General features: G+C 42.8%; 1 protein-coding gene across 3 annotated transcripts in view; it reads left to right on the forward strand.

The window, feature by feature from the left end:
- The window catches only part of LOC126088210 (superoxide dismutase [Cu-Zn]-like), a 339,884-nt gene that overhangs the window by 222,680 nt on the left and 96,240 nt on the right, over positions 1 to 20,964 (forward strand). Inside the window, exon 1 of one of the 3 annotated variants that reach the window (XM_049906368.1) lies at positions 15,880 to 15,960. The exons of 1 other annotated variant lie outside the window; for it this stretch is intronic. The gene's annotated coding sequence lies outside the window, so the exon portion shown is untranslated. Of the gene's footprint in view, positions 1 to 15,879; positions 16,035 to 20,964 lie in introns of those variants that run through there. One more of the 3 variants, XM_049906354.1, reaches the window with a different exon arrangement.

Here is a 20,964-nt window from a genome sequence, read left to right on the forward strand (position 1 = left end):
CGGAGTTTATCTTTAACTCCCGCAGGCGCGAGGGAGGCCTCGCATGTGCCCACGAGTAGGCTGAAGTCCATAGTGCGTAACAAAGACAGCAGTGTGTCGACTCTAGCTCACACAGCCGCTGCAGGCTGCGGCACTATCATATCTCGTGTAACACGTACGCCATAGTTAAGTAAATATCCACATGAAGACGATTAGGATGAAATTTGTAAACAGAAAGAGTTGATGCTTCATAAAGTTTGTCAGTTTAATGCGAGTCAGGAAGCGTTCAAACATTTAACTGGAGCCAAGAGCAGTAGATATAAACAGAAATGTCCCTCTAGATAACAGTGGTGCTTGCACCGATGGAAGCAGGGACGAAAGCTTAGGACTTGACGACCCGTCCACGTTGTGGACACTAGAGACAAAGCCCAAGTTCGAGTGGTGGGAGGATGGTGTGTGACTGCCGCGTATGTTGACGCTCGACCGAGGCGATGTACCTATTCTTCCGTCGGTGGTTATCTTTTCAGCCCTTGCACCACTTTGGTGAGACAGTGTGCGGATTGGTGCAATAGACTCTCTGACTGCGCACTTATTCACTAACAGAAAAATGTACGAACAAGTGAAAGATGCAGCAACTGATAATTATTGTGCACTTTAGGTCAAGGATCCTTCCTTTAATTTGACGTAATATTGTCCATGACATGAAAATGGTCACTTGACCGAATCTGGTTACCTGCAAACAATTACATATTACGGCAGCTTTTGGTGGATTCATGATGCTAGTCTTTCAATACACTGAAGCTGTGCAGTACCGTTTGCAAAAATATGGTATAATATGACGGTCCAAAGGTATGACACTCACGATTCAGCCGCGCGAGGTAGCCGCTCGGTCTGAGGTGCCTTCTCACGGTTCGCGCGGCTCCCCCCGTCGGAGGTTCTAGTCCTCCCTTGGGCATGGGTGTATGTGTTGTCTTTAGGGTAAGTTAATTTAATTTAGAGTAAGTAGTATGTAAGCCTAGGGACCGACGAACTCAGCAGTTTGGGCCCACAGGAACTTACCACCAACACTCACCGATTCACTTTCATATGTTCCTGTTTACATAACAGTAACAATCATATAAGATGACGTTACTTTTAAAGGAAAAAGAGTTCTTTGATTCACAGTAACTGGTAAAAGCCATACAAGCTGTTTACCTATAAATAAACTCTCAGAAAGAAAGGATGTACGACGAAGGAATTATCCTAATGGGACGGAAATCTGTAGACGAAATGTACATATGCAGGCAAATAAATGATAACAATTTAAGAAAATTCGGTGAATTATTCAAGACAAAGGGATTCAAGAATTGAGCAAGTCAGTAACGCGTTTTTCCACCTCTGGCCCTTATACAAGCAGCTATTGCTCTTCGCTTTGATAGGTTTGTTGGATATCTTCCTGACGGATATCGTGCCAAATTATGTCCAATGAGCGCGTTAGATTGTCAAAATCCCTAGCTGGTTGAAGTGCCCTGCCCATAATGCTCCAAACGTTCTTTATTTGGGAGAGATCCGGCGACCTTGCTGGCCAACGTAGGGTTTGGCAAGCACGAACACAAGCAGAAGAAACTCTCACCGTGTGCAAGCGGGAATTATCTCGCTGAAATATAAAAGCTCAGGATGGCTTGGCATGAAGGGCAACAAAACGGGGCGTAGAATATCGCCGTCATACCTCTATGGAAATGGAAGAGGATGTAGATGAAGATGAAATGGGAGATACGATACTGCGTGAAGAGTTTGACAGAGCACTGAAAGACCTGAGTCGAAACAAGGCTCCGGGAGTAGACAACACCCCATTAGAACTACTGACGGCCTTCGGAGAGCCAGTCCTGACAAAACTCTATCATCTGGTGAGCAAGATGTATGAGATAGGCGAAATACCCTCAGATTTCAAGAAGAATATAATATTTCCAATCCCAAAGAAAGCAGCTGTTGACAGATGTGAAAATTACCGAACTATCAGTTTAATAAGTCACAGCTGCAAAATATTAACGCGAATTCTGTAGAGACGAATGGAAAAACTGGTAGAAGCCGACCTCGGGAAAGATAAGTTTGGATTCGGTAGAAATGTTGGAACACTTGAGGCAATACTGACCTTACGACTTATTTTACAAGAAAGATTAAGAAAAGGCAAACCTATGTTTATAGCATTTGCAGACTTAGAGAAAGCTTTTGACAATGTTGTCTGGAAAACTCTTTCAAATTCTAAAGGTGGCAGGGGTAAAATACAGGGAGTGAAAGGCTAATTACAATTTGTACAGAAACCAGATGGCAGTTATAAGAGTCGAGGGACGTGAAAGGGAAGCAGTGGTTGGGAAGGGAGTGAGACAGGGTTGAAGCCTCTCCCCGATGTTATTCAATCTGTATACTGAGCAAGCAGTAAATGAAACAAAAGAAAAATTCGGAGTAGGAATTAAAATCCATGGAGAAGATATAAAAACTTTGAGGTTCGCCGTTGACATTGTAATTCTGTCAGAGACAGCAAAGGACCTGGAAGATCAGTTGAACGGAATGGACAGTGTCTTGAAAGGAGGATATAAGATGAACATCAACAAAAGCAAAACGAGGATAATGGAATGTAGTCGAATTAAGTCGGGTGATGCTGAGGGAATTAGATTACGAAATGAGACACTTAAAGTAGTAAAGGAGTTTTCTATTTGGGGAGCAAAATAACTGATGATGGTCGAAGTAGAGAAGATATAAAATATAGACTGGCAATGGCAAGGAAAGCGTTTCTGAAGATGAGAAATTTGTTAACATCGAGTATAGATTTAAGTGTCAGGAAGTCATTTGTATGGAGTGTAGCCATGAGTGGAAGTGAAACATGAACGACAAATAGTTTGGACAAGAAGAGCATAGAAGCTTTTGAAATATGGTGCTACAGAAGAATTCTGAAGAGGTATTGAATAGAATTGAGAAGAGAAATTTGTGGCACAACTTGACTAGAAGAAGGGATCGGTTGGCAGGACATGTTCTGAGGCATCAAGGGATCACCAATTTAGTATTGGAGGGGAGCGTGGAGGGTAAAAATCGTAGAGGGAGTCCAAGAGATGAATACACCAAGCAGATTCAGAAGGATGTAGGTTGCAGTAAGTACTGGGAGATGAAGAAGCTTGCACAGGATAGAGTAGCATGGAGAGCTGCATCAAACCAGTCTCAGGATTGAATACAACAACAACAACAACAACCACCTCTGTGCTGTAAGCGTGCTCCAGATGACAACCAAAGGGGTCCTTTTATGTCACTGGCGTCAGTTCGGATCCGGACTCATCACTGAAGTCAGTTGTACTCCAGTCAATGACACTGCAGGCCGAACTCGTGTCTGGAGATGCCCCGCTTCGAACTGAGCCCCGATGACCAGTGAAGACGTGTCTGGAGACGCCCCGGACAGTGGTGGGATACCATCTTTCTGTCGCCCACCATACGGCCGACAGCCAGGAGTGATGGTCTGTGGTGCCATTTCTTTCATAGCAGGACCCCTTTGGTTGTCATCCGCAGCACACCGACGTCCCCTTATGTTGCCCTTCATGGTAAGCCATCCTGGGCTTACATTTCAGCAACAAAATGCCCTCTCGCATACAGCGACAGTTTCTTCTGGTCGCTTTCGTGCTTGCCAAACTCTACCGTGGCTAGCAAGGTCGCCGGATCTCTCCTCACATTTGAGCATGTTTGAAGCATTACGGGCAGGGCTCTCCAACATCTCGGGAATTTTGACGAGTTAACACGTCTTCCTCAGGAGGATATCCAAGAACTCTATTAATCAATGCCTAGCTGAATAACTGCTTGCATATACGGACAAGAAGTGTACCAACGTGTTATTGGGAGAGCAGCATCTCTCTAGGGAAACTGGCCTCTGTATTCCAAGCCGAAATAACTGCAATCAGGGCATGTGTGGAGGAGAATATGAGTAGGTGCTACAATGACATCTTCGTCTATTCAGACAGCCCTGAAATCATTGGCAGCTCCTGCAACAAGATCTAAGATTGTTGCAGATTACCACAGGGGTCTGGTGGAGCTAGGGGGAAGCAATATGGTGTACCTAGTGTGGGTCCCTGGCCACTCAGGGATCTGTGGCAATGAACAAGCCGATAGATTGGCTAGGATGGGGGCAACAACTCCATTTATTGGACCGGAACCTGTCTTGACAATCACCAAGGCTATGATCAAATTAGAACTACGGAACTGGCTAAGGAAACAGCACGTAGGATATTGGACCAAGGTCCATAAACAAAAACGTGCTAAGGTAATGATGCCCAAGCCATGTTTTAAAAGAAGCTCAGTAATCCTGGGATTGAACAGGAAAGAGATCAAACTGATGACTGGACTCATGACCGGCCATGGGAACTTCAAAAAACACCCACACACAATGGATATAATGGAAGAGGACCCTAAATGTAGGATCTGTGATGAGGGTGAAGAAACTGCATCACACCTAATCTTTGAATGCATGGCATTGGAGAGTAAAAGATACAGAATCTTCGGTACAACTAGACCTGAAGAAATTGTCTAACAAAAAACTGATAGCGGGACTCCTTGCACTATTTAAGGGCACTGGTTGGCTTTACTAGATATACAGGGAGCGATACCGCACAATAAACCTAGTTTCGGTGCGGGCAGTGGCGGGTTCGACCTAAGTTGTTTTAGCTCTCCTGTTAAAGTCAATCAATCAATCAACGTGTTATTGACTCGCTCAATTTGTGAAGCTCTTTCTCATGAATAAATAATCCGTTTCTTTTTTCTTAGAGTGAATGTGCGCAGTAGGTTATTCCTTAATTCACTCTCTCGCAAATGCCTTAAATCACGGACTGGTCTTACAGAACCACTTTCTTCAGAAAATTAGATTTACTTCAAAACGTGTAACTGATGCGAAGCTGAACCCAAAACCAGTAAGACAGAACAAAAGGATTAGGGAATTAAAGTATCCTCTCTTCGTAGGCAGTACCATTTACACATTTTGACGAAGTTCTCAGTCGACATGATCGCGAGGTAGAGTTCATAAACGGTTACCTGCCAATAATTCTGACTTGTAGAGATATTTTTCTGAAGAAAGTCTTCTTCATCGTTTTGTTCCCATGTCTACCTGAAACAGACAATATAGCTTAACTTTACTTCCTAGATAGCATAATTGTGTCATTTCAGTATCCTCCATAATTTTCGTGCTTCTGTAGTCGTCATTTTTCTTTTTACGGCATCTACGTCACTGTTCACAGCAAGTCAAAGTACTCTGCGTGGCCATTGTTAGACGTTGTAATAGAATAAATATCCTCCATTTTTATATCATTCATTGATAATGCGCGGGAAGAATGCTTGTTACCTCTCTACATATTTCACGGCATTTAATTTGGAGAAAATGATATGTTGCTTGACCCGGTTTCTGTAACAATCTCGCACTGCAAAGCAAATGCGTGAGCACTTTGGCAACTCTTATTTCATCTCGTCACGCGTTAGTGTAACTTGATTTGGGCCTACAACGACGAAAAGCTTTTGGTCTTATTCCTTACGCTTCTCTGTGGCAACCACCTTCCCCACACCCACATACTCGAAGACATTTATTTTGGCTGTGGTGCAGTGACTGATCGGCAATCGCACGGTCAAACAATATCGTGGATTTTCAGATATTTACGAGCATTCATTTATGTTGAAAACGGGCTACATTTCACCAACTGGTTGTATGCTATTGCTACAGTGTATTGTGGTAACCTTTTGACAAGGTAGTTTTCCTGAAAAAGGAAAGACTGCTTCTGTCAAGTCACTTGACACTTCATTGAGTCGCAGGTGCCTCGATCGCATTTAGGAGGAACGGCGCTCAAATTTTCTTTCGGCCACTCTTATTTACGTTTCTCCTGTTTGCGCAGAATCAGTAAAGGCGATCATTCGATCGTTTCCATAGGAAGAACACGACCGGTTAGCTCCCATATTCTTGTCCATCAGAACAGTTTTCTCTATATAATGATCTTGTCGCCGATGGGACGTTAAATTCTAACCTTTATTCCTTCTTCGTTACTTTCTCCTTAGCACAGAATTTAGATTAAGGGTAAGTAGCTAAGTATGTTCCCTATTAATCTATGGCTGCTGCTAAGTCTTGTCATCTGGTACACTTTATATGGATGTTTACTAGCCTTTTTCTCTTATTGTACTTGTAATTTGTTTTCACTTGCGTCGTTCATTATATAAAATAAAAGTTGTACAACAGTAGCCGTTAGGTGCGATTGCTAGCGTCTCAATATCGGCGTCTCTTTCTTTTTTTACACGGTCTTGCGTATTCCCCTTGCCGGCCGCTGTGACCGAGCGGTTCTAGGCGCTTCAGTCCGGAACCGCGCTGCTGCTACGGTCGCAGGTTCGAATCCTGCCTCGGGCATGGATGTGTGTGATGTCCTTAGGCTAGTTAGGTTTAAGCAGTTGTAAGTCTAGGGACTGATGACCTCAGATGTTTAGTCCCATAGTGCTTAGAGGCATTTGAACCATTTTTCCCCCTTCTTCTTCTTCTTCTTCTTCTTCTGAATACGCACTGTTGTCAACGAATCACTGCGAACAGTAATTACCGTAAAATTACTAGGAGCCTAAACTGCAATGATCGCAAGAAACAAAAAATAGGAAAAGCAGATGGGCTGGGATTGATTGGGAGAATCTTAAGGAAATGTAATTCATCCACGAAAAAAGTGGCTTACAGAACACTTGTTCGACCTAATCTTGAGTGTTGCTGATCAGTATGGGACGAAGTTGGATTAGTAGTAGTGATAGATACAGCGAAGAAGGGTGAATTCGTTTAGTAAGTGTGAGCGTATTGCGAAACTGCTCAAGAAATTTCAGTGGCAGAGCCTATAACAGAATCATTGTGCTTCATTGGAAAAGTTTACTGTTGAAATTCCTAGAGCGTATGTTCAAAGAAGTATCGGGCAACAAATTAAATCCTTCCACATACGTGCCGCGAAATGATCAAGACGAGAAAAATCAGAGAAATTAGAGCTTACTCGGAAGCTTACCGGCACTCGTTCTTACCACGTGTCACTCGCGAATGGAACAAGGAAGGGGTGAACAGGTAGCAGTACTAGAAGTACCCTCCACCACACACCGTAACGTGGCTTGCGGAGTGTGTAAGTAGATAATGCAGGATAGCCTGTCTCTCTACTGTATCTCCACTCTTCTCATTTAGAACCAGGAGCGTAACGGTTAACAAGGGTGATTACTATGGGACGAGTAGAGTGACGTCTGCTGGTTAACAAGCAGAGCCAGCCTGCGGCAGCGCAACGCCGCGCCGCGCCGCGCCGCGTTGGGTGGGATGCGCTGTGCGTGGGTGGTCCCGCCTTCCCGTTTAGCAATGCAGCTGGCGCGGGCAGCTGGCGGCGGCGGCTGGCAGCTGGCGGTCGGCGCATTTCCGCTGCAGCACACCGTGACTGTACTGCACCGTCTCAGCCTCTGAATACAAATGGCTGACGCCGGGCGGAGCACAGGAGATGAGCCGGTGCCTCCGTGCAGCGAGATTTCACACCGCTAATCAGCTGCCAGCTCCGAGCCTGCGTGTTAGTATAACCAGTACGCTCCCGAGACGTGCTGCCATTTGCTTCTCTAAGCACGGTAAAGGCGCCAGTGCGGTAACTTGAACTTGCTTGCGAACATCCGTCCTGATACTGCCCCTTAGACGTACTACCTATAAGTTTTGCCACGGGATCTTTTGGCGTATCAGGATTGGCAGTTGCGTTGTATACACTGACGGAAAAGGAGTACAGTGAAACCTCTATATAACGTTTTTCAAGGGACCACAAATTCTGAACACTGTATAGAGGAAAACACTATAAACAGGAAGGCTTCCAAATAATAATTATAGGGCATTACTGAAGATCGGGATACCACTTATCAGCTTTGACAGAAGCTACCACAGATGACATTTTAAATTTTCACAACACTGTAAAATGATATTACCGCCATTGCAATTTTCCCCACGAAAAGTAAATGTCTTATCCGGCATTAAATTAAAAAAACGTACCTGTTTCGTCAGCGTTATAAATGTCACGCAGTTTGTAGCCATGTATCAGATTAGGGAGAGTCTGCATCCACCGAGCTATAGTTGGTTCGTCCACACTTTTACTTTCTCCACATTCCGCTTTGTATACAACACCACTACGCTGTCAAATTTATCAATCCATCCATTGGACGCCCTAAAATTTTCCATTCCTAACTGCAGTGATATTTGAAGCGCCTTCTCCTTCAAAATAGTTCCGTTTATAGGAATGTTTGCAGCACGTGCTTGCTGAAACCAAGTTAATAAAACTTCCCCCATTTCGTCGTAAATCGATGGTTTCAAACGCTTACGTTTCGAATTTCCACAACTCTCAAACCCTTCCGTTATCGACAATCTCTTTTTCATAATAGTGTTGAGTGTTGAGGAGGCCAGTTCAAATTGCTTCGCTAGCTCCACGCGACTCACACCGGGAGATGCCTCCATTTTTTTAATAACAGAAACCTTCTCTTCCAGAGAAATGTTCTTCCTGTTTTCACTCATGTCCAGTGATGAAAGCTTAAATAAAAAAAGAAGTTATATCGAAGACACACTCTCACTAGACACACGAACTATTTGCTGCTCAGCTCACACAACACGCTACGAATACAAAGCATCGACTGAAATGCCGCCAAAAAGATCGCAAGCAGAATGTGCGTCACATGTCACGTGACCGGGTTTTGCCGCTGACACATGAAACACGCTGAGCGCGGGCTTTCCGAGCCGGGGCAAACTGTGAATCCACATAACGGAAAACGATGCGTCTACATCCAGTCACTTAAATGTTATAACGAGGTAAATATTGACCAGGGTTCCAAAAATATGAGCGTTACATGGAGGAAATTGTAATATAGAGGAAACGCAGTAAAGAGGAAAATTTAACGTTGTTTATATGGGCTTTTAGTCGGGACCGAAAAAAAACAAACGAAAGTAACATAGAGGAAAACATTATATGGAGGAACGTTATAAAGAGGTTTCACTGTAGTTGTGTGACATAAACGAAAGTTGGTAGGCCTGTTTCTACGTACAAAAGATGATAAATTTCACGTCGGTCGCGTAAGAGTGGCGCTAATAGCAAATGGAATTCAGGTTCGCTTTAAATACACGCTGTAACGGTTTTCAGCGTTAGTTACCTTTGACTTTGGACGTGATGATTTGATGTTAGTCAAGAATATCTTTCAGGCGACAAAGACGCCATTATCAACACCTCACTCAGTTTGCATGGTGTGTGTAGTAGGGCTATGAGAAGCTGGATGTTCCTTCTACGATACTACAGAAAGACTTGGCAGAAATGTAGTGACCGTACATGACATCGGTCGCGAGAATGTAGTACGATCGCAGGAAGATCGGGCTCCGAAAGGCCACGTGGCACTACCGAGAGGGAAGACCACTGGTGTTCGGCGTATGGCTCTGGCGTATGGCACTGCATCTGCAGCAGCAATTTGAGTAGCAGTTGGCACCACAGTCGCAACGAACCGTTACAAATCGGTTACGTCAAGGACTGCTCCACACTAGACATCGTCTAGCGTACATTCCACTGACAACAAATCACCGCGCTTCAGTGGTGTCAAGCGAGAGCACATTAGAAGGCAGGGCGGAGGTCCGTTGTGTTTTCTGGTGAAAGCTGGTCCTGCCTCGGAGCCAGTGATGGCCGTGTGTTGAACAGGAGATCAGTTGAGCGCCCGGGATCAACCTGTCTGCGCCTGGAGCTGTGGTCTGGAGTGCGATTTAGTCTAATAGTAGGAGCACTCTTGTGGTTATCCCAAGCACCTTGGTTGTAAATTTCTGCGTCAGTCTGGTGATTCGGCCTATTGTGCTGCCATTTATGGACAGCATTCTAGGGGGTGCTTCCAACACGATAACGCTAGCCCACATACCGCTGATGTAACCCAACATCCTCTACAGAGTGTCGGCATGTTGCCTTGGCCTATCAATCACCAGACCTGTCTTCAATCGAGAACATATGGGACATCACAGCACAACTCCAGCATCATCCATAAACAGCGTTAACCGTTCCTGTACTGACCGACCAAGTGCAATATGCATGTTAGTCCATCCCACAAACTGACATCCAGCATCTGTTCAACACAATGCAGGTACTTGTGCATACCTGCATTTAACGTTCCGGCGTTTACACTGGTTATTAATGTACGAACAGTTCTTATTTCCAATGGCTTATCTCTCGCACATCTGTGACCTTGCAATGTTAATCACTTGAACATGTATTCCCGAAGCTGATTATTTTTCTGCGTTGCGATTTTCTTTTTCGTCAATGTACATACCGCGTGTCTCTCTTAAGAGTCAGGCGCATTTTCTCCGCTGTTTCCGTAGGTATTTGCAATTTCGTTTTGCGTTGTGTAGCAGGTGTCAACCCAAACAAATAATGCTCATCAAGTCTTTCATGAAGCGCCAAGTGTTGACAGAAAGCGTCGATTTGTTTCCGGTTACAGACAAAATGATTTTTAAGGTGAAATTTTAGGTGGCCATTCGACAGAACGCGTTCTTTCATCGTAATGTCGGAGAGTTGCCCAGAAAGTAATGCACCGCATTTTTTTTCTTCAACAATTCTTTATTGAACATAATGAGCATTACATACACACGAAATAATGGTGTTTTATCTACACATGCTATTTTTCCACGTAATCTCTATTCCGTTCTATGGTCTTCCTCCAGCGCGAAACAGGGGCATATATGCTCTGTCAGTACCAGTCCTTGCCCTTGTCGCGGAGCCAGTGCTTCACTGTGTGAGTCACCTCCTCATCGTCCTCAAAATGTCTGCCAGTAATGGCATCCTTTCATGGTCCAAACAAGTTGAAGTTCGAGGGGGCAAGGTCAGGGCTGCAAGGAGGATGGTGTGACATTGTCCAACTCTGTTTCGCGATGTGTTCAGCAGCACTCAGACTTGGGTGGGGCCGAGCGTTATCGTGTTGCAGCAAAACATCTCCTGGGTTGCTGTGGCGCCGAAGTTGCCGGAAGCTAGTCTTGAGTTTTGTTAATGTCTTGACATATGCTTCTGAATTAATGGTACCGCCTCTTGGCATAACATCAGTGACTATCACACAACACAGTTATCATGAGCTTACCGGCGGAAACATTTGCTTTGATTTTCTTTCTTCTGTGGGGAGTGGGAATGGCGCTATTACATAGACTGTCGACTTGTTTCGGGATCGAAATGGTAAATACACGTTTCATCACCTGTCACAATCCGGGACTAGAAGGCCTCCCCCACAGCATCAAAACGTCGCAACAAATCAAGACAAATGTTTTTTCAGTGCGATTTGCGTACTACCGTTAGACACCGCGGGACCCATCTTGCTCACACTTTAGAATATCCAAGAGTGCGGACATGCATCCACACTTCCTTTGCTTATTGAAAGATGCAGCGCCAAATGCTGAGTAGTAATATATCTGTCCTCGCGAATGATAACATCAATTTGCTGCAACATGTCAGGTGTGACAGCCATGGACAAATCTCCCCGACCGCTGCAAATGGTGGAGCTCCGCCGAACCGACTTCTGATGACCTCACCCTCCGTGCCCAGCGACCAACTGTACTTCTGTCGACAGCAGATGATCCATAGACTGTGCACAAGCGTCTGTGAATATTCCCCACAGTTTCTTTCTCTGCAGTGAGAAATTCAATGACGGCACGTTGCTCGCAATGTACTACACCTAGAGACGCCATTTTGAAACTGTTCTGCAGCTACGCTATCTTTCGGAACTGACGGACACTTGGCGCGTTCACTCAGGAGACTTACGCACGTAACGTTTCGCATTCGTAGCATTGTTTTCGTATGAGAAAAAAACGCGATGCAGTACTTTCTGGGCACCCCTCGTATTAACAACGACAACACAAGTCGAAGAATAACCAGTACTCCAGCAACGACACCGCTGACCTGGCCCGCGCTCACTGCTTCCACCAAGCAAGCAGCGCGACTGAGTCGTTGCTGGACTGCTGTTTATTCTTCGTGTTTTACCGTCCCTTTTAATACATTGCGATGGAACAAATATCGAGCCAGACTATTGTGGGAGCACGCCATCGAATGAACACTTAAAATTTCGATTTAAAAATAATTTTGTTTGCAATGGCAAACAAACCGACATTTTCTGTTGACACTGGGTGTCACATGAAGAACGTGACGTTCAATAATTGTCTGGGCTGACTCCAGCTACACAGTGCAAAATCGAAATAGCGAATGTCTCCCGAAATACACAGTAAATGCCTCTGACGTCTGAGGCACACGGTACATGTACGGGTGGCCAGAAACTGTCTGAAAAGCTTGTAAGCGTGCTGCAGGGTAGCTTGTGCTGAGAAATAATTACTGAGAAACAAATTCGATACGTTGCGCCGTTTCCGAGTTAATTAGAACTGAAGTTAACCAGTAGAAAGGTCCGCGCGAAAATTCAAGCGACCCGCCAGATACAATTAGTGTCAGTGGATCCCATAACGTAGGTGATAGCATATGAGAATGCTCTGCCTTTGGCTTGAGTCCGATTCTTACTACCGTCTCATCTCTAATTCTTTTGTCGTTCTCTTGTTCGGTTTCAGGTAAAAAGTACTCGTTTGGCGACACAGTCTCTGGTGAGCCGCTTGAATTTGCGCTAGCTACGTTCTGATCGTTGAACGTCAGTAATTTCTGCAAGGTATCGAATTTCTTTCGTAACAATTATTTCTTGAATTCTTTTGGAACTTGGAATACCAAAGAAGTATGTTAGACTTATAGAGGCGAGTTTGAAAAACAATAAAAGGTAGAGTACGCGTGGGGAAATTGGAGTCAAAAGAATTTGTGATAAAGAACGGACTTAAGCCTCGAGATGCCCTGTCTCCTCTACTTTTTAATTTAGCCCTAGAATATATTGTATGAATGGCAGCAGATAATTCAGAGGGTGTGGAGTTAAATGGAAATATTAAAATATTAGGGCATGCAGATGATCTAAACATCATTATCGATAGGAAAGAATCTGTAACAGCAAATGCGAATGCGTTAATCAAGGCTAGTGAAGATGTAGGTCTAAGGATAAGTGAAGACAAAACTAAATATCTGGTTACTACTAGAATGCAAACAGCAGTAGATCAGGAAATATTAAGAGTTGGAGACATGCAATTTAAAAAAGTGAACACATTTAAGTATCTAGGCGTGGACATCACTTCGAGAAATGTGATTGAATCCGAACTGAAGAAGAGATTACGGGCGGGAAAGGCGTGCTACTTTTCACTGAATAGATTACTTTCATCACGGATATTGTCTAGGAATTTAAATATTAGAATATACAAAACTATTATTCTACCAGTTATGCTGTATGGGTGTGAGACTTGGTCTCTCACTGTGCAAAATGAAAAGCCGTTTCGCGTATTTGAAAACAAAATTTTGAGGAAAATTTTCGGAGCAAAAAGGGATGGCATTAGCGGAGAGTGGCGAAAACTACATAATGAAGAGGTTCACGAACTCTATTCAAGCCCTGACATAATCAGTATTATTAAATCACGTAGGCTGCGATGGGCGGATCACGTAGCTCGAATGGATGAGGGCAGGGCAGCGCGCAGAGTACTGGTAGGGCACTTAGAAGGAAAACGTCCTGTGGGGAGACCGAGGCGTATGTGGGAGGACAATGGGTGAAGGATGATTTGAGGAGCCTAGGTATTGAGGGTGAATGGAAGGAAATAGCCCAAGAAAGGGACAGATGGTGAAAATACGCTGCTGCGGTAATGGACTCTCGAGTCCGGTATGACCAGTGAGTGAGTGACATTTATTTCTCAGCATAACCTACCCTGCAACAACCGTACAAGCAATTCAACCTTTTTCTGACCACCCTGTATGTGGGGTAATTCTAAATAGACTTTACAACTTTACTTACATACAGAATTTTATTGAGAAGGCTTATTGCAGGTACGAATTGATTATGGATTACCACGAGTAGGGTAGATAAAGAAGCCTTGAAAGGAAGAGCCAGGAGAATGGACACAGCTTGCCAAGCCACACGAAATATTTACGACGAAAAGTATTACCCATCAGTACAAAGTTTCATCATTACCAAATGACCAGTGTACGTATCTGTATTATGTGTATTCCTAGCGGATTTAGAAAGAACTACGCCAGGTCTGACTTATAAAAAAAAAACTCGGTCCCTACAAAAAAAAAAAAAAAAAAAAAAAAAAACGAAACAGGATTTGTATTGGCCAGTGACGAGTAGATGACTTGACAGGCTGACTAATGAAACAGTGCAGTCGCAACGTAGTGGGATTTCGGGAGACTTAGCAGGTTCAAATGGTTCAACTGGCTCTGAGCACTATGGGACTTAACTTCTGAGGTCATCAGTCCCCTAGAACTTAGAACTACTTAAACCTAACTAACCTAAGGACACCACACACGTCCATGCCCGAGGCAGGATTCGAACCTGCGACAGTAGTAGTCACGCGGTTCCAGACTGCAGCGCCTAGAATCGCTCGGCCACACCGGCCGGTCAGGATTTATATTCTAAAATATTACGGACACAATGAACAAACGAAAAATTAGGTTTCTCTAATGGATTAAAATATATCTTCAACTCAAAATCGAAAGCAAAAATACCGTCGTTCGTGAATTTCTAGACCAAATGGATAAACACCCAGAAGACGCGTAAAATCGAGGCACTTTCAGAAGAGTTGTAGTGACGACTGGGAGTCTCGCAAACGAGGCCGATCTGACAACTGGTGTCAGATAGACGAAAGCCGTGAAATACGCAATGCAGCTATAAAAAGCATCTGGCTTAAATGAAAAAAGAAAATTTAAGACGTCATAGTGGTTATAAGCTTACCGTGGTACTTACAGCCGAATAAATCGTTTTAACGTTCTATTACAAACGTCACTGAAATTGTAACTTGAGCTGGGCAAGAACAAGTCTGGAAATAGACTGTCCTTCGCAAAGGAGACATCCAGTCATTTGCCTTAAGTGAATTAGAGAGAATACTGGAAAAGCAAAATGAAGATTGAAATCTGGGGTGAATTTTAACTTTGCATTGAAACTAAAAGTTTACCTTGACGCCAGTTGCAAGTTGCTGGTCGCGTTGTAGGGGTCTCCGTGATGCAGCTAACTCGAGAGAGCTTATGTACAAAGATATAGGTTGTTAGTTCGCCCGCTGGGTCATTACCCAATGTGCGTCAGATTGAGATAACAATAACACGGCAACAAGAAGTGATTTGCGTTATTCGTTTCAACAGATACGATTCAGTCACATCTGCACGTAAAACAATTAGTTTCCTCAACGATGGATTGTCTATAATGGCATAGATATCTCGTATTGCACCATTGGCCTCCAAGATCGCCTCATCATGCGATATGTGTGTGTTCTTTTTTTTTTGTGGAGTTTTCTGAAGACTGCCCATGTGCCTGCCCTGAAGACTGCCTATGTGCCTGCACTTCCAGCTGTTTTGGCCCATAGCAAGAGCTGTGAATGCAATAAGCGGTAAGTGACAAATAAAAATACTAGGACTACTCAGTGATCGAATACCTTTGGTTCAGTGGTTTGGTGCTTTAACTGCTGAGTGCTGAGACTGTCAAATAATTGACACCTCTCTGGAACCTGTTACTTTGCTGAAAGTAGGCCATTATAGTCTATTACCGGTAATTAGTACTTTGGCTCGTCTTTACTCAGTACCTGATTGATGAACTTCGTCTAACTATGTACATTCCTCTGGAATACTTCGATGAACTGGACTTCTGTCTATCCCGCGGTACTGTAACGTGTGTAAGTGCGCAGAGTGTTTCCGCGGAACTGTCGTGCTTAACGCTGAGTGGACATGACACTTATCAAGTGAGCGTGCGCTAGGTGGTGCCGGGCGCAACAGAGGTCAGCCGGCCCGAAGTGCCTTATCTCGCAGGAGGGCGCAATCTGTCGCGGAGGCAGCTTCACTTGTTGTCCGCACTGGCACATCGCCTTCAGCGGCGTCAACTGGTGGATCACCCAACACTGTGAGTGCAACGCGCCGATAGCCGCCTGTGACCTACTAAACTGAAAAAGGAACGCCACATAACAGTTGAGGAAGGTACTGCAGCATACTGTCTATATTCTTTCACATATTTTTATTGTGTAAGATTTTCGGCTCTTTATTTTCGTTCGGTTTAGTTTTCTGACGATTATTTAGCAGTCCTTATAGCGTACAATATTCCCTTTTACGGATGGCTTCATACCTTTATTACCGTCATCAGATCTTGTCATTGACATTGAGAGCTGATGATACAGTCAAAAGATCGAAACGGATTGTAAAGTTAAATACTGAAAGCGGTCGGCACTTCGACTGTTGGGGACATTTCCGCAAAAGACGTTACGCTGCCCTGGAACGAAGTTCCGACGTTGTTAGATCTTGTGGTTCTTGCCTTTTACAGAGTTTACGAGACATTACTGTACGTACCTTTCAACAGGCTACATAGCTGTCTGCTGTGGCTTCTGTCGCATTAGCGTTTCATATATTCTCATACAGCGCTGTACAAAATAACTGGCACTTTCTGTGAATTCTGTACGTATGCATTTCAACTTATTCGTTGTATATTCTGGTGTGAAATATTACAATCTGAACAAGAAGATTATTTCCTAATGCCTTATTGAAAATTACAGTACCTTCTTCTGTTCTTTCGCTTGGTTCGTGTGTGTGTGTGCTTGCGTGTGTGCTTGCGTGTGTGTGTGTGTGTGTGTGTGTGTGTGTGTGTGTGTGTGTGTGTGTGTATTTCGCAGGTGATGGAAATCTCCAGAAACGTAATGTACTCACATAAATACCAAGAGCAAAGATACTGGCAAGGTAATGAAGTCTGTAACATTTGTTAGTACGTCTGTTCCTCAAAACTTATATTTATGTAATAGAACATGACTTTTTATTTTTTTCCCCTTTAATGAAGCCATGTTAGTCTGACGGCAACTACATAATGTTCGTCAAACCTTAGGATTCCGTGGATTCCCGTAAATGCCTACTACGAAAATTTCGGAGAGGTGATTAAAGCGAAATATTTCAATGAAGTAAGTAAAAGCCGCGTTGGGCATGTGGCACAATGAAACTTCTCTTGCGGAATTCGCGTTACAAGTACCTAGAAATACTATGGTGTACTGTTCTGAAAGGCTTGTAATTTGCTCACAACGGTTATTAATTGTACAGAAAATATTTACGCCCCCGTGAAACAGAAGTAATTTTTGTTTTTAAAGTTACATAATCGAAAGAAACCCAGGACCTATGCTGTAGGCATTAATTCATTTATTCCAGCAGTTCAGAAGTTCTACACAGTAGGCGAATTGTTGCACAGACGAGTGTTTTTCATTTTATTTCTTGAAATTTTTCGGAGTATTATTTCACACTCTAATATCGATGTCTGCGTTTGTTTTATTTTGGACTGTCATTTCATTTACTTCCATTCCACACAGACGATATTTATATAAGATTCGTCAGATATTTCATTAATTTTAAATATCTTCATTTAAAAACAATAGTTTCTGACGCTCACTTGTTATAACAGCCGTTTCTTCCCTTATAAGTGAATATGAATATAGCGTAATTGGAAATCATAACGGTTTTTCATTTTTCTTGTAAAGGTGAAGTGCACAAGTCACTTTCTTACAGTGTCAGTGTCTCTGAAATCGAACCATATACCTCTGTGTTTTATTCAGACCGTCGAGATTTTGAGTTAGTGAGAAAGCTACACATAGCAGGAAGGCATCAAAGTATATGTTGGTCACCGGGAGTTCCGACTTGTGCCACAGAATTCAAATCTATTACTTTATACTGTTTAGAGGTTCTCACGAGAGCTACTCATTTATCTTCAGTCAGCTAAGACGGAGAGAAGTGCCTTAGATTATTATGACAATATGACAGAATGACATAAATCAGCGTACACCTTTACATTGGTTGTTGGTATCAATCTTTCTTTGCTGCTATTCGATGACGGTTGTCCGCCTCGGTAGCTGCGCGATAAGAGTGTCGGGTTGCTTTCTGAAGGAGCCTGGGTTCGATTCCGGCCGGGTCGGAGATTTTTCTCCGCTCAGGGAGTGGGTGTTGTGTTGTCCTTACATTCGTATCATCATAGTTTGCAGTCCACTGTTGAGACGGCTGCTTGAGTATGTATCGAAAGCTACTAAATTAAAAAAAATCATGACCGTAGAATCTTTCTAGGCTCGGAGCTGTTTTAATGTGTCAAGAAGATTCGAGAACTTTTTTCATGGTTATACTGTAGTCCATAACACGACAATATTAAGAATAACTGGTGAAGTGTGGAAATAGTTGTAGATACTGCCGTAGATGTTTTACGAAACCATTGGAGGCCATTCTGGCACAACATAAAATTACGGTAATCTCCTGGGCTCGTCAGTGCATTGATTTCCACATAAGACGGGATTTTCTGAGAAGTAATGAGTTGACTGTGTTGTATTATTTAATGAGAAAGTATAAATTTCCGCTCTCAACGATGGATGTTTTAGAAATGGATTGATTTCGTTTTTACATTTGTTGTACAGTGTCTTCCAGATGACAATATATCATACTTGCTCCTAGTTGAGAGTGGGGAGAAAATAGGCTGTCACTGCATAACAATCGCATTCTGGATTGACTGGACACGCACTAAGGAAAAAAGTACGCAACCGTTATTAGAACAATATTCCATGCAAACAAAGAAATTAATACCGTCATCACGGCGCCACGGGGCATGCATTTGCGACCATTATGGAAAATCTCCAACGAAAGTGTGTCACTTCGCACAGCAATGAAGAGCGCCTAGGTCGCATAACACAGGTTTCTTTGCGGAGTAAAGGAACTGGATTGGTGGCAAATGGCTACCTGGTGGTCACATATTAATATAGCTATGCTGTAATTCTAGTCTGATTGTATTAATTTGTACAACAGGAATTCACATGCGTTGTCGGTACGGTTCTCAACTTGATTCTCGGAGCTGCAGCCCTTTTGTGAGACAATCATAATTTATCGACAGTGAAATGTGACAAAAGTTCTCATGCCACTTTCGTAATTAACGCTCATCTTTCCGAGAAGAAACAATCTGCAACATTTTTACGTCATTTACAATATCGATTGCAGTGAAGATAAGCACCGAAATATGAAAGATAATATATTCAAATTGTTTCATTTGCGAAATATTATGTTTTCAAAATGTCGAACTAGCGTTACCGTGTAATGTAATAACAAAATACTCATTTTTTCTTTAACGCAATGGAATTATACTCAAATTATACTCAGAGCTACGCGAGTGATTATTGATCAGTTGAACGTAGGCCTAGCATCTTGAGTATTCAACATGTATTGTTCAAAATCAGTAAAAACTCTTCTTTCAGTCTATGTAACTGCGGATGTTATAAGTTTCACTCACTTTTTATTTAACGATTAATTTACCCACATACACGTTATATCGTGTGATACATTACCTTTGTAAGGGCTACATCTTTAGTAATGATGGTTGTTGTTGTTGTTGTTGTTGTTGTTGTGGTGGTGGTCTTCAGTCCGAAGACTGTTTTCATGCGGGTTTCCAGGCTAGTCCATCATTTCTAAACTTCTTCATCTCCGAATAACTGCAGCTACCTGCATATAATAATGTTACTTGACAAAATATTGTCGCCTCTAATTAGTCGATGTGGAACACAGATATTGTGTCTCACACACAGTATGAAACTTAGGCCTCATCCTCTCACACACAAAAAGGGAAATGTAATAGAAGATTCGAAGTGTGAAGTACACTGATAGAAACCCAGTTGTCACAGTACTAGGCAATAACTTCGTTACTGTTTTCTTTTGCACTCTTGTACTGACTCCTTCCTAAGACTGATGGCACGTTCTTTAGTTATTTTGGCATGCTGTTTACGGAGGCTAGCATGAACTTGAGATACGACAGTCGATGGATGACACACACGTGTTTAAGCGACTCTATAGGTTCCTTGAAAAGCAGAGTTACTTGCATCGTATCAATCGCTCCGTTCTTGATTACGCAGATTACATAACGTTTGCTAATATAAGCTGGATAATTACCATAAAGCTATCGCATTTCCAAAACTAAAACTGATCTCTAACTCATTTTAAGTAACTGCAGTGTGTGCAGTATGACAGGAGAAGGTTCCAGCGTTAGATAATTAACGTGCCAGCTTGGCGAACAGATCAGATAAGAACGAAGTATGCGCAAAGCAGAAGATAATATCCAGGAACTCATATGAACGGAAACATACTGAAGGTATTTCGCGCCAAATTAGTTTCGTATAGTCGTAATGAAATGCGGAATTGTGAAACAACGACGCTAAAAAATTTTAAGAAACAGAAAACGTAGTGTTGCGATGATTAGACTAGCACAGACGAAAGGTACAAGAAGAGAGTGAGACATGAAATACATGTGTATAAGGCACATTAATTTTGTCAGTCCATTGTTTCACTTGAGAATTTCCATTACCGATTTTTCTATCGTACTGTTCACCTGCTATCGTCACGTTTATGTAACTTTAGCAAAAGTACTTCATTAAGTCAGACTAGTGTTGTGAAATCGCCGTAGGCTACAGCAGACTGTCATAAGTCAGCGTAATCTACGGTAGTTTTCCTAGTAGCTTTGTTCAGTTAAGGTTGTAACTGCGTTACATGTACGTTTGGTGTGTTGCGTAACTATCAGGTGTTGCCTCATTTCGATTGCTTTGTGTATGCGATCATCTCTTAGCAGGTTCCCCGAAACTGGTAGCAGTGAACCGTTTAGAAAATGACTGAGGATATATAAAGGGCCACATAACTTATGGAACATTTTTGTTCTGCATATTTGTCCTCCTGTCTTTTACTTGAAAATAAACAGTATTTACAGCAAAACTGAAACTGTCAGTGTTGAATTCCGATTTTATTTGAGAATTGGTATGTAGTGTGAACCAGAGGGATGTTGTGGTAAAAAATTTGAAACAGTATAGATTTATCATATAGCACTAGAATACAGAATATCCTCAAAAAAGGTAAAGTGAAAAAA

Source organism: Schistocerca cancellata, chromosome 1, assembly GCF_023864275.1.
Source record: "Schistocerca cancellata isolate TAMUIC-IGC-003103 chromosome 1, iqSchCanc2.1, whole genome shotgun sequence".
Classification (NCBI taxonomy): domain Eukaryota; kingdom Metazoa; phylum Arthropoda; class Insecta; order Orthoptera; family Acrididae; genus Schistocerca; species Schistocerca cancellata.